This window comes from Lycorma delicatula, chromosome 10 (assembly GCF_047948215.1).
Source record: "Lycorma delicatula isolate Av1 chromosome 10, ASM4794821v1, whole genome shotgun sequence".
Lineage (NCBI taxonomy): Eukaryota > Metazoa > Arthropoda > Insecta > Hemiptera > Fulgoridae > Lycorma > Lycorma delicatula.
The window spans coordinates 118,492,411-118,506,238 of NC_134464.1; the positions used below are offsets into that span (position 1 = coordinate 118,492,411).

General features: G+C 27.3%; 1 protein-coding gene and 1 long non-coding RNA gene across 2 annotated transcripts in view; one reads left to right on the plus strand and one right to left on the minus strand.

Moving 5' to 3' along the window:
- The window catches only part of LOC142331744 (uncharacterized), a 542,969-nt gene that overhangs the window by 262,872 nt on the left and 266,269 nt on the right, over positions 1-13,828 (plus strand). The window lies entirely within an intron of this gene.
- LOC142331747 (uncharacterized) overlaps positions 7,799-13,828 on the minus strand; it is a 241,007-nt gene continuing 234,977 nt past the window's right edge. The window contains exon 3 of the long non-coding RNA XR_012758079.1: positions 7,799-7,886. This is a non-coding gene — a long non-coding RNA (uncharacterized LOC142331747). The remainder of the gene's footprint in view (positions 7,887-13,828) is intronic.

The following is a 13,828-nucleotide window of genomic DNA, read 5'->3' on the forward strand; positions in this document are numbered from 1 at the left end:
CGTTCGGTGTTTTCTAAAGTAGCTATAAAAACACTAATTGGTTTTACGAATTTTGTTATTTTTGACAGTCTCCTATTAGCTAAATATACTCATTGCGGCGATAAATGAGTTATTAGATACCCCCATTAGAAAAATACGATAGGTTAAAACCTCAAAAATAAATGTTGTTACCATCGATTATTACATTATTTTAAGCATATATCTTCCCAGATAGCAAGTTCTCCGTACTTGGAAACGGGTGAAAGTTGCCCGTCGTTTAAATCTGGAGAATATGGTGGATGTATGTATACATAAATGAATAAATTTCAATCGCTAACCAAGTGTTTCCGAATCTATGATTATATAGAACTGTGTTCTTCAGTTTTATTTATTTATTTATTTTTTATTTTTTTTAGTAAATTGAACTGAATCAATAAAACAGTTTTTAAATTGCTTTAAAAAGATTATATAAAATAAAGGTTATTTGTTTCCCTATAACTTTTCTGTTAATTTATAAAATGCTTTTCTATTAATGAATTTTTTTTAAGGAAAAATCAAGGAAAACTGTAACGGAAAAAGTATTCTCACTAACATTTTTCTTTATAATTCCACGTCATATTTTTCCTCATCTATTACGGATGTTTATCAATGTATTACATTATTCAATAATTGTTAATTTATCAAGTAGTAGCAGTTTTATTGAGGAAAGTATATTTCTACTGATAAGCTAAATAACAAAATGTGTACAATTATTAAATGAAGCTGAGTAATGAAAGAATTAGTTAAAATAATTTTTTATTCAAAATTTCACTTCTTTACATTATTATAGAAATGTTAATTTATTTATTATACATATTTTATTATCTGGCTTATTAAAATGATTTATTTTTTAACAATTCCTGATTGAAACACTATTACTTAAAACAAAAAACTAATAATAGCATTCATGTAATACCTCTTTTTGAATGCCATCGTACTCCACATAATTTTGAATATCCCCCTGTAATACTATATTTCGAAGCTCTATATTTTTTGCCTTTTTGCCCCTCTTTTGCTACTGCCCATTTTTCAGTACTGTTTTATACTACATTCCAAACTAATATTTTTGTTAGATCTACGCAGATATTAACAGATTTCGTCTCTAAATAGAAGCTATTCTTGCTTACGCCAGTTTGGTTTTATCTTTCCCATACCTTTTCATCCCTTCGTAATTTATTTCGTAAAGTGTTAATTTTTAAAAATTTATTTATTAAATTTATTTACTAAATTATATTAATTTATATTATATACTAAATAAATTATATTAAATTTATTTACTTTTATTTATTAAAAAAAATCAAGTACGAGTGCTTTTCTTCAGGGTTTTTTTAAAAATAAATTGGAAAAATAAAATGAAATTGCGTAGTTAAAGAAAAAAGCACAACTACTATTGATTTTTAAGGTTAATTAAAAATGAATTCTTAAGCTTGAAACTCATCGGTAAAGATATTATCACAACGAGACGCACAGACAAAGCTCGATTTAAAATAACTTTTCGGGTAGCGGAACGAATGAGTATAATGCAAAAAACAATAAGACCTGCAATAAAGAAGCATTCTGTATACCGTGACGAATTAATTTCTTTGGCAATAATTCAGTGGCAAAGAATGCTTCATTAATTCATCACTTCAGTCTCAAGGTTACAACTACGTTCATCCAAGTACATATACATATATAATTTATCATTATTTTTAATTTATTATTAAGCGTAGTTAAATAATTTTTTTTTTATATTTATTGTTATTACCTTTATTTTATAATAATGAAGAAGACGCTTGGACAAATAAATTTTATATTAGTACACTGAATCAGTTGTACAATTATTATTATTCCAGAATTATTCTTTGGCGTCAGGTGTTTCCTGTTGAGAAAGAAATGAAAAATCCAAATATTATTTATTATAATACACATAATCTTTCAAAGTGTTATTACTCAATAAAATCTGTTCCAATATAATCATGGAAAAACTTATATATTTTTATATAAGCGATTAGAAATATAAGTAAAATTTATTTTTAAAAGTCCTGAAGTATCATAAGCGATACTTATTTTCTTAAAGAATTTTATTTTTTTTAAATGTACAAAAAGAGAATCTTGTGCAGTTCTGCACAAGAAAACCGACTTTTTGTTAATTTAATTTGGTTTTAATATTTTTTTTTTTTTTTTTTAACTCTGTTTAATATTGCTAAAAATAGATACTGAAGATAAAGACACATCAACGTTTCTTCAACTTGTAACAACATAACGAACCACGCTTCTAACTTGCCCTGCTGAAATGTTTTCCACATTAAATTTACAGTAACTCAAGAACTACTCTACCAATCTTCATAAAATTATCACACGCACAATTTCAGATACACTACTACAACATAGTTAAATTCCAATGAAATTGTTTGAGTAATTTTAGAGATTTTTAAACCACAATTTTTCATACATAGGCTTATAAGTATATAAAGAAAGGTATTTTCGTATAACTAATCCTCAAAACGTAAACAACATTTTTTTCATCCCTCCACTCCCAAAGTAATACCACACATTTCTTCGAAAATTCAACAATAACTTAAAATGTTTCTGTTTTAGACTACTTTTTCAACATTACTGCAGCATCTTTAACTAATCACTGTTAAGTATATATTATTAAAGAACAATTGTTGAAAAATATTTACATTAATTCCAAACATGGAGGGGCTCTAAAATTTAAAAATATTAAAATTTTACTTATTTTATGGTTTCTATTTTCATTATTGCAATTATTAAATAAAGAATTAAAAAGAAAAATAATAAATTACTATTGTTTGTGTGTACAGGTATATAAATATCAGTGAATTGAAAAAATTAAAATTATTTTTAAAAAACCTAATTAAACAATTTTCAGCTCTTTTCTACTCAAGGTAATGGAAAAAATTGTGTTTTAGTAAATTTTTTTTTTAACTTTTATCTATGACATACAGTCATAGAAGACTAATGACGTAAAATTTCATCAAACAATATGAAAAAAAATTTCAGTAATTGAATAAATAAAATAATGGTTTCATCAAAGAAATTATTATTATTATAATAACAATAATATTTATTCAATTTATTTATTTCAAATTTTTACTATTATTTTTTTTTTTTTTTAGGTACGACAAGTCGAGGCTAATCTTCATAAATATGTAAAGTACAACATTTTTTTCTTAAATTCACATATTAATTTATACTTAATCCATTTCATATTATGTTATATATAAAACATATTTAATTTACTAGTATTTAAGGCTGATAGAGTAAAAAAAGAATGAAAAATTAATGGCAGTATCTTATGGACAGTATTATATCTTAAGGGTGGTAGATCAAATTAAGATACAAAAAAAAAATAAAAATATTAAAATTTATAAAATTGATATAACTAAAGATGTAAGAAGTTCTTATAATTTTTGTAAGAAGTTTTATATAATTTAATGTAAGAAGTCATTTGAGTGGTTTTATGCTATTTTCAATTCCTTTCCATTCTATTTTAATATTTTAACCTCAACAAAATTATACAATTTATATCCTTAACTATCTTTACTGTAAATTCCAATCGTTGTCTTCCTCTAGAGTCCTCTACAGATTTACCTTCTATACATCTGTTCATTACCACATTAACAAAACCTAGTTATCTTTTTATATGACCTACCAATGTGAAAGTTTACTAAACTCTGCCACGTTTTTCTGGAAATCAGACAATATAAAAAAAGAAACAATTAAAAAAAAATTGATATGGACACCATGACTTCTTTGTACGCTTATTAAATTACATATACACATATTTTTAAAATAAAAATTACATAACATTTTATATTATTAATAACTTCTGATATTTTTTCTTTTTTTTGTTATTATTGAATTATTATTAATTGTGATTTTTTTTACAATCAGAAGTTAATAATTATTAATAAATTAATATATTTAAATTAAAAAAGAGAAAAAGTTTAAAAAAAAGGAGTTGAAGTCAGATTCGAACCGACGTCTTTCCCCTTGTAAGATCCAAATATTTCATTAATTACAATTTTATTTCGCTATAACTATCCTTATCGTTGAAAAACTCTCAATGAAGGCTTATTACTGCACTTAATAAAAAGTTCGAAATCCAATTTTTGGGGGATTTTGGGCTTTTTTTGACACTTCTGGTTCAGTCGATTTCAATCAAAATGGGAGGTGCACAACTAAATGTTACAACAATTCTAAAACCAAAATTTCAACATTCTACAGCTAATCGTTTTTGAGTTATGCGATACATACGTACGTATGTACAGACGTCACGTCGAAACTAGTGAAAATGGATTCTGGAATGGGCAAATTGGATATTTACGTTGAAATCTGAAAACCGAAATATTTCGCGATTTTCGTGATTGGATGCTTCCAATCACAGTACTTCGTACAAGGCAGTAAAAATGTTAATTTTTTTTTTTTTGTTAGTTTATACGTGGTTTCTTAATTATTCGTCTGTATTACACGAAAAGAAGTATTTTCTTTTGAATGTTATCGTAGTTCACATAATTTTGAATATCCTCCTGTAACACTATATTTCAAAGCCCTATATTCTTTTCCTTTTTTCCACACCTTTCCTACTGTCTATTTTTCACCATTTTTACATATATATTTTAATTGTTAGATCTATGTTAGATACTAACAGATTTCGTTTCTAAATAGACGCTACTCTTGCTTGTGCCAGTTCGTTTTTAATCTTTCCTATACCTTCTCAACCCTTCGTAATTTATTCCCTAAATAACAAAATTTTGTAACTTTTGGTATATTATATTCATATGCTTATTAGGTCATTCCTCGCTATCTTCCTTTCTATTACACGTTATCTTTTATTTTCAGAACTGAATTTCTCTTAAGAAATTAGTTAATTCAAGCATCATTGGTAAATATTACAATCATTATTTTTACTTTCCCGGCTGTATATACGTATAAAATCTTCTATTAGGATTTTAAAAAGTTTTGACGTTTCACACCTTAAGAAGTTCATTAAGAGAAAATAAAATACAGAAATAATTTTCCAAACGGTTGCATTTATCATAAATATACTTTCGTATATACAAATGAGACAGTGAAACTTTCAGAATAGAAAACGTTCTGTAACTGAGTTTTGTTATTCTGTTACTTTTTATAATTTCATTTATTATATTTTTTGTCTTGCTATATTAATAATAATGTTTATTAGGTACACAAAGAATACTACAATTTTCTGTTTACTTTTCGTCTGTTTTGCTTCAATAAAAAAGCGATTTTTAAAAGTTTTATTTACTTTTTACTGGCTGTATTTGCATTAATCTTCTCAGAATTAAATTCTCTAAATATTATTTTACTAAATTTTTCTCATTTATTATTCATTTAACAAAGCTACTGTAATACAAACCTAAAAAAAAACTTGTGTTTTGACACCGAATTTTTGTATTTTACCTCGTATATCTGAAAAACTTAAAGATCTGAGATCTGTTTTAACCTATATCCCAGCTCAAATTACATAAAAAACCACTAAATTACTTTTTAATTGGGATCGCAAAATTACAGTAGGGCTTCTTTTTGTAGAAGAGCTAATATTCGGGCGAAAATTTTCGCTAGCCGTAACTCGAAAACAAAGCGTTTCCATACCTATGTTTATATCAACTTTTTACATTATTTTCACTAGTAAAATATGTTCTGAAAATTCCTCCCTTTCATCGTGGGGTATTCTGTATGTATGTGTGTGTATGTATGTGTGTGTGTGTGTGTGTGTGTGTGTGTGTGTGGGCGCGCGCGCAAATGAAGCAGTGCTACATAGCACTGTTTTTCACTAAAAATCTTCATACTGGATAGACCGATTTTGTTCAAATTTGATTAGTATGTTCCTATATATTGGTTATTTATCTTGTTCAAATTTTCTGATAGGGTTATAAAAATTTTGTGAATTTTTAATTTTTACTTTGTACTTTGTTTAAGAAAAACTATCTAAGTAAAAAAATGTAACCTTAAGGTACATAAACTTTCATAAAAAATGTTTGCAAAATTTTTATTCTCCAACACCGAAAATTGGAAATATACAGTTCTAGTTCTTTTTTTTTTTTTAATATTTCAGCCGGAAATTACTTATATTATCAAATTACATAAAGAAAAATTTTTTAAAATAATAGATTTTTAATTTATTTTCATTAAATAATAATTTAGATAAAAATATATGTAAGGGAAAAATCTTAAAATCGTTCGACTAACTAGTTTTCAAAATGAAGCTTCATTTTTCAAAACTAGAAATGTATAGTAACCTTTCTGGAATAATTATTTAGTCTTTCAGTTCCTAAACTGCTTTGTTCTATACATACAACCTGAAAAGCAATAAGAGCAAATCATATTCTTGTATCACTCATTTCCGAATTGACTTGTTTTTCTTTCATCTGCCACGTGATTCTTATAAATATGTTAATGCAGTCTATTTCCCTATATTTCAATCAAAATATTCTTAAATGTTAATTTTTTTTCAATTTTATGTTATCAAATTCTTTCTCCAAAAAGACTGAGATATTTAGAGGAAGTTGTCACATAATAGTGACAAGAATTGTATTAAACCAATCAGATTAAATTAAATTAAATTTTTTTTGGCTTGATGAATTGATTCCACAAATAAGTTTGCGGTTTGTCCGTGAGAAATAGAATTTTGTAGCGTATGAAAAATGCCGTGTGTGACCGGGATACGAACCCGGGTACCTCCGGATGTAAGGCCGAGACGCTAATAATTTGTTCTATTTATTACCATTAACTGCATAAAATAAAGGAACATATTTTTAAAGGTAAAACGATATCTTAAAGAAAATTTCACCATTATAAACGAAATAATCTTATAATGAGTACATTACATTAATATGAATGTAATCAGTTTTTTATCAAAGCTATTTATGAGAATTATAAAAACAATTAATTTGATATGTAAACAAACAAAATATGGCAACTCATACACAAAACAGCTCGGTTACTGTTCAAAATATAATTATATTACATAAAAAGAAAGTAAATAAATCATGATACGTCCACTAAGACATGTGAAACATATTAATATTGCAAAGCTAATTACACACATATATATATATATATATATATATTATGTATAAAATTTACTGTATAAAAACCAGTGAACAAAAAAATTACTAATTTTATAAAGCACTTAATTTTATAAATTTGTTAATAATTAATATGGGAAGGGAAAAACAATAGAATAACAAATATTTCTTCATAACATTATAAATTACCATATGGCAACAAAAATTAATAACTGTGTTATACAGTTAAGTTAATTATTCAAAAAAGTGAATTAATTAGTATAATTATACATTAAATATTTTTAAAAAATGTATGTAAATAATAATTATAATAATCTATGTAATCTTTATCGATATTTAATCGATTAATTCTTTCTTAATTATAGTAAATAATCATTTCCATATTTTTATTTTATAGATTAAAACTCTTCGTTAAATATTTAATTCTTTTTTCTTATTTAGTTAATAGAAATTTTTCAATATTAATTAATTTTTTTGTATATTTTATTAAATAACTTATTATTCTATTAATAAAATTATATGTAAATACTTAATTAATTATTAAGTAAATACTTATATTATTTAATTATTATGGCGTATGAAAAGAGAAAGGAATACTGGAAAAGAAAGGAATTACTTTCATTTTTTTAGTAATTTTATAATAATTTTTCCAATTAAAACATCAGCCCGCTCTAACAGTTCAATTATTTTTACTGATTACCATAGACCTTTACTTCACTTACTTTGTTATTTACTGCAATAATTATCGAGTGATTTCATTAGTTAAAAAGTAACAGCCATGTAAGATTTCAATTTTCAAACACAGGTATTCTGAAACAAAAAAAAAATTAATTATGATTTTATAGGATATTCTTATAAAATATGACATTTTAATAAAAATCTGGAATTATTTTTTTGTTACAAACAATAAATTTTTCTAATAATAAATTTTCATGTGACCTTCAATAGAAAATAAATTTTATTATAAAAACTACCGGATCTCATTCTAAAGCTATATACTGCGACTCAACCTTTTTCCCATTGAATCGAAACAACATCAACAGTTGATAAAAGGAAAATAATTTTATTCGTAGAATTTCGTATCAAATACCATGTAAGAATATACTTTTCCGTTTTAAACTTTCATTTTACGGCCTTATTTCCGTCCTGCTGTTTACCTGACTAATTATATTAAAGAAACGTTAATAAAGAAATTCATTATACAATATATATACAGACACACACACACACACACACACACACAGTGAACTCCGGTTAATGGCATCACCGGTTATTCGGGGCAGCCGTTTAATTGGGGCTATTTTATAAAAACAGAAACATATTGGTATAATGCATGTAACATTACGCCGGTTTAACGGCCCAAAATGCCGCTTGTAAGGTCCATTAGTTCGTAAGCTTCTTTATTTTACCGTAAAATAACACAATTTTATTAAATATTTAAGTCGTTTAACAGTTGTTTAAACGCTATAGTGAGGGAGGTATCTTTTCCTTAACCACTAGGAATACTTTCAAGTTGTGAGGGAGTGATGAAAAAATAACATATTTATAATATTTTTTTTTTAAATATTTATAAAATTTGTATTTTATACTGAAATAAAAGAAAATTACTCAAAAAGTGGAAGAAGTTAAAGATGATGAAAACGAATCCGAAGTCTAAGGCATAACTATATGAAATTCAAAAAATTCATAGACTTCAACAGTATTTTATGTAAGTAGTATTTTATGCAATGAAGCCCACAAGCAGAACTGCGAGTCTTGTCAAATATGTTGAATTTCAGGTAATGAAAGGAAGACAACATTGCAAAACACAAGAACTTTTTCCACAAGTTTAACCGAGTAAGAAACATTAAAGTACATATTTTAGTATTTTACCGACCATAAAAGGCAATCATTATATTGTCTTATTCCTCTATTTTGTTTATCATTAATGATTTAAAATTAGAAAAAAAATAGTTTAATCATTTTGTAATTTAATACTGTATTAGAAATAAAATCCGCCGATATTCGTGGCGGAGTGTTAGCTTATCCACCTTTCATCCGGAGATCCCGGGTTCGAAACCCCTGGTCAGGTATGGGATTTTTCATACGCAACAAATTTCCATTTTCATACTCCAAGAACAATCTTCTTTGTAAGCTTCTGTGATGAATTAATTCATCAGTAAAAAAAAAAAGAAAAAATTCGGAATAAAGGTACATTAAATTACGTTTAATAAATAAACTGATGAAAAAAATTGGTATTGGCACTTATTGCCGAAAAGGTATTTAGAAAAAATAAGGGAAAATTATTTTGATTAGCAACTCTTAAGATTTGAAAGAAAATTACGTTGTAAGAAGATAAGAAGTATGTTTACGGAGTAATCTACCGGTACGATGCGATTAATTTTTAACCACGCGTAAGGGGATTGAAACGATTACGCAAAAACCTCACTGACTCCCTCGTCACTATTTTCCCCACGTTCCGGATAGGTACAGCCGAAATTGACATAATATTCTCAAAGAGTTATTTAGAAAATGCAAAAAAAAAATATTCCAATTAACAACCTGCTAAGAGATAAACTTAAAAAGGCTGGAAAGGGGTTCAAGATGAAATTAAAAACTGGAAAACTGATGGGTATGTTTTTCTTTTGGGGCAAGCAAATAATAAGAGGGCTTTTTTATGGTAAATGTTGATGGGGAGGGTTGAGAAGGTATGCAAACTCGTGAATTTAATTATTTTTGTAATTACAGTCTAACAATCCAATTTCAATTACATATGAAAATCGAGTTTGGCTTATTTATGTTTTTACTTTGTCAAATTTATTGAAATTTTATTTAGAAATACTAGGAAAACACTTTATCTTTTTCTTCATTTCCTTAGATAATAAGTTACTTCTCTGAAAGAAATTTTTCGTTATACATTTCTAAGAGCAAAAAATCATCCTTAAAAGGTAGAATATGGATTTAGAGTGTTTTTTATAGTTTCCGTTTAATATGTGATATAACTGTAGTAAAACTAGAATGCGGCTCTAAAAGTAACTACAATAATATCTGTAATATATTTTGTATTTCCTTTTAATCGATTCTAATATGATATTTAGGTAAACCAAGTCGAAGAGAAATAACTACTTATCATAATAATATGACAAAATAGTTATTTAAAGTGTAGTTAAATTTAAAATAGTGTAGTTAAAAATAGTTATTTATAATAGTTAAAAATCAGATGGGTGGATAAAGTGACAAATGAAGAGGTGTTGCGGCAAATAGATGAAGAAAGAAGCATTTGGAAAAGTATAGTTAAAAGAAGAGACAGACTTATAGGCCGCATATTAAGGCATACTGGAATAATCGCTTTAATATTGGAAGGAAGGTAGAAGGAAAATGTTGTGTAGACAGGTTGTGTTTTACATATTTGGAATATTTAAAACAAATTGTTAGGGATGTAGGATGTACGGGAATATACCGAAATGAAACGACTAGCACTAGATAGGGAATCTTGGAGAGCTGCATCAAACCAGTCAAATGACTGAAGACAAAAAAAAGAAGTTATTTCTAAACATACTATGAATAATCATAGTACGTTTAATAATGTAGTCATTAAAGAATTAATCGCTCTCTTAAAGTATAACACATGTTAAGCAGTTTCATAAATATCCAGACTGAAATAAACGGTAACAAGTTTATAACTTAGCATACACGAGTAGCTCTGTATCAAGTTGCAAAAAACTATTTTTCTCAAGCAAGAAACGGAAATTAATCGAGTGTCTTTTCACAACTTAAAATTTAACCGTAAAGTAAATGAAAGTTTAAATAATTACAGATAAATTCTACAATGTAATCTTCAAACAGAGAAAGCAACCGAACGGGGAGAAAAAGTTAAACATAATTAAACATTTGCAGTAAGCGTAAAAATAATAACATAAAATAACGATCGAGGTTGCATAAGGAACATATAGTATAATTATTCATATTACTATGATTTTCTACATATTAAACTATAGGTAGCTTTCGTGAAGTTAACTATGGATAATCTGAAACTCAAAAGCCATTAAGGAAGACGTGATAGAAAGATGCCACTTAGAAAGATGAGTAGGAGTAAGGAGTGGAACAAATTCACTCTATGAGATTATTTAAATGTATTTTGAAATAAAATTAAAAAAACATAAACAAAGATTTCCTAATTCCAGAGGATATGTTTAACAAAAAGAATTTTCATTGCTTACTTATTTTAAATTATAACGACACAGCAACTTTACAATCTGTTCATAGAGCAATAAGTAAATAAGACTATTTGAATTAATATTGAGTTGCCACAGACCCAGCAGCTTGTGACTTAATAATGGAATAGAAGAGCACTCCGTACGGCCAGACCATAAATACACCTAATTGAAGCGATAAGGCAAACCAAGAATATTGTTCCTCAACAATCTTGAAAAATCTCTGATCGTGTTATCTAACAAATTGACCTCCAAATAATTCGGGTGCCGATCCAAACGATTTTGATACCGTAGGCTGACCAGAGAGATTTCCTGCCGAACGGTTATCAACTTAAGGTCATTATATATAAGGCTATTACTTATGTACCACCGTATTTTGAGCATTTTCCGCAGAGGTTTTGTTTGGAAGAGTTCAAGTATGTTAATACTGGAGTTGCACGCTGTACTCCACAATTCAAGCCCATAAGTCCAAACAGGCTTCAAGACGGATTTATAAATCAATAATTTACTTTCTGCTGAAAGCCGAGATCTATGTCCTATCAGCCAGTACATGTGTTTAAACTTGAGATCCAACTGTTTCCGCTTAGAAGTGATATCTTTCGCCCAAGTAAGTCGTCGATCAAGATGAAAAGGCAAATATTTAAATTCTTGAGATCTCGGAATCGGAACATTCAAGATAGAAACAGGAGGACAGTGTTCCTTACGCAGGGTGAACGTGAAGCGCTTTGATTTTGTTTCGTTTATTTTTATTTTTCATCACGTAAGCCACGATTCGAAGAGAGAGATATAATTTTGAGAACGCTTCCTTGTGGTGCCCCTGATATGGTGCCTCTCCATATTTAACTTGAAAGCACCTATATTCTAGGTAGGATTTTATTACCACATAAAAAACATGCGGTAAAACCTTTTTTCAGTTTATAGAGCAACCACACATGCTAAACCTTGTCAAAAACCTAACTGACTTGGAGGAAAACCGCTGAACAGTACTGTTTCTCATCTAGAGCATGATTTATAACGTTTACAATCCTGTTTACCTGATTCACAGGAGCTAGTTACTCCGTAAACCCAAACTGGTGAGCCGGAATGTGATCGTCCACGAACCGCTTCAGTCTTTTCAAAAAAAAGCTTTTCAAAGATCTTAGAGAGCACAGGAAGCAGGCTGATTGGACTATAAAATGTTACATTTGAGGAGTCTTTACCCGGTTTTGCTATAACAATTAACTGTGAAATTTTCCACGGACCAGAAAAATTACCAATTCGGATAATAGCATTGAAAATCAAAGTAACCAAACGTATCACATGCCGAGGTAGTACCTGGAGAACCCGACCGGTGATCAAATCATAAACCGGCGCCTTTGCTGGATGTATTTCATCGTTAATGACTGAAGAGACATCGTGTACAGTAAAGCGCGTAATCCGCTTACAAAAGAGAAGCCAAATAATCGGAGATATCTCTGATCTCCTTCAGATCTGTCTCGACATTGCTTAATAAGAAAAAATTATTTAAAAGTATTCCACGATCTCTTATTGTTAACAGAATGAAACTAGAATAAATGATTATGAATTCAAGTTTATATTTCCAAAGTACTGGAAAGTGCATCATGTGAAAGATAAAACTTCATCACAGCAGTTTATATATTCTGTTCATTGATCTAGTTACAAATATATTCAACTATATAAACTAAATATTTATATAGAATTTTTTTGAACTCAAAACAAAGGTAAGAGCAAACTGTACAAAATAAAAAACTTAAAAACAATAATTTTTTTCCATTCAAAGAACGGATACTTTAATCGGTTAAAAAATAGTTAAAAACAGAATATAAAAAATTATAATTTAATTTTCAAGAAGATATTTAAACATTGAAGCATTTTAATGAAATGAATATTTTATTTTTAATTTGCCAGTAGTTATTTTCAGAGGTATTGAAGGACGTGGCGTGAAGCTGTTCAAGTGGTGCATTAATAAACACTGAATGCTTAATTAGGTAAATATTGAAAAAAAAATTAATTAATGGATAAAAGCACGTTTTATTCTAATTAGTATTGATTAAAAAACTAATTTTATATTATTTTTAAACTTTTAATACCGCTTTTTATAACTATTTAAACTTGACATTACATTTATGAATTTTTCAACCTAATTTAGAGTTTTATTTCAAGTAATTAATCAATCAACTTACGGTAAAAAAAAATATTTAAATAGAATTATCATCTAATTAGTCAAAAATACCACCACAATAAATTTTCGATTATTTTTGGTTACTCAAAGAAACTTCTCTAATTAAAATTTTCACTGAATAAATAAGTTTTATACAAATCAAGCTTTCTCAAACTTGTCTTAATTTGGTATTTTACCGACATGTATGTACAAAAGTATTAGCGTCAATTCAATGAAAAAGAAATAACTAATGTGCTATTTTCCTCTTTTTAATTACGCTCATAAATTAAAGAAAATTTATATTATTTTTCTCACCGACTTTGTGCCAACAATTTAAAAAAAAGTTAAAATAAATATTAAAATTGGTGAATTCTTTTTTTAATTCGATTACCAGAAAA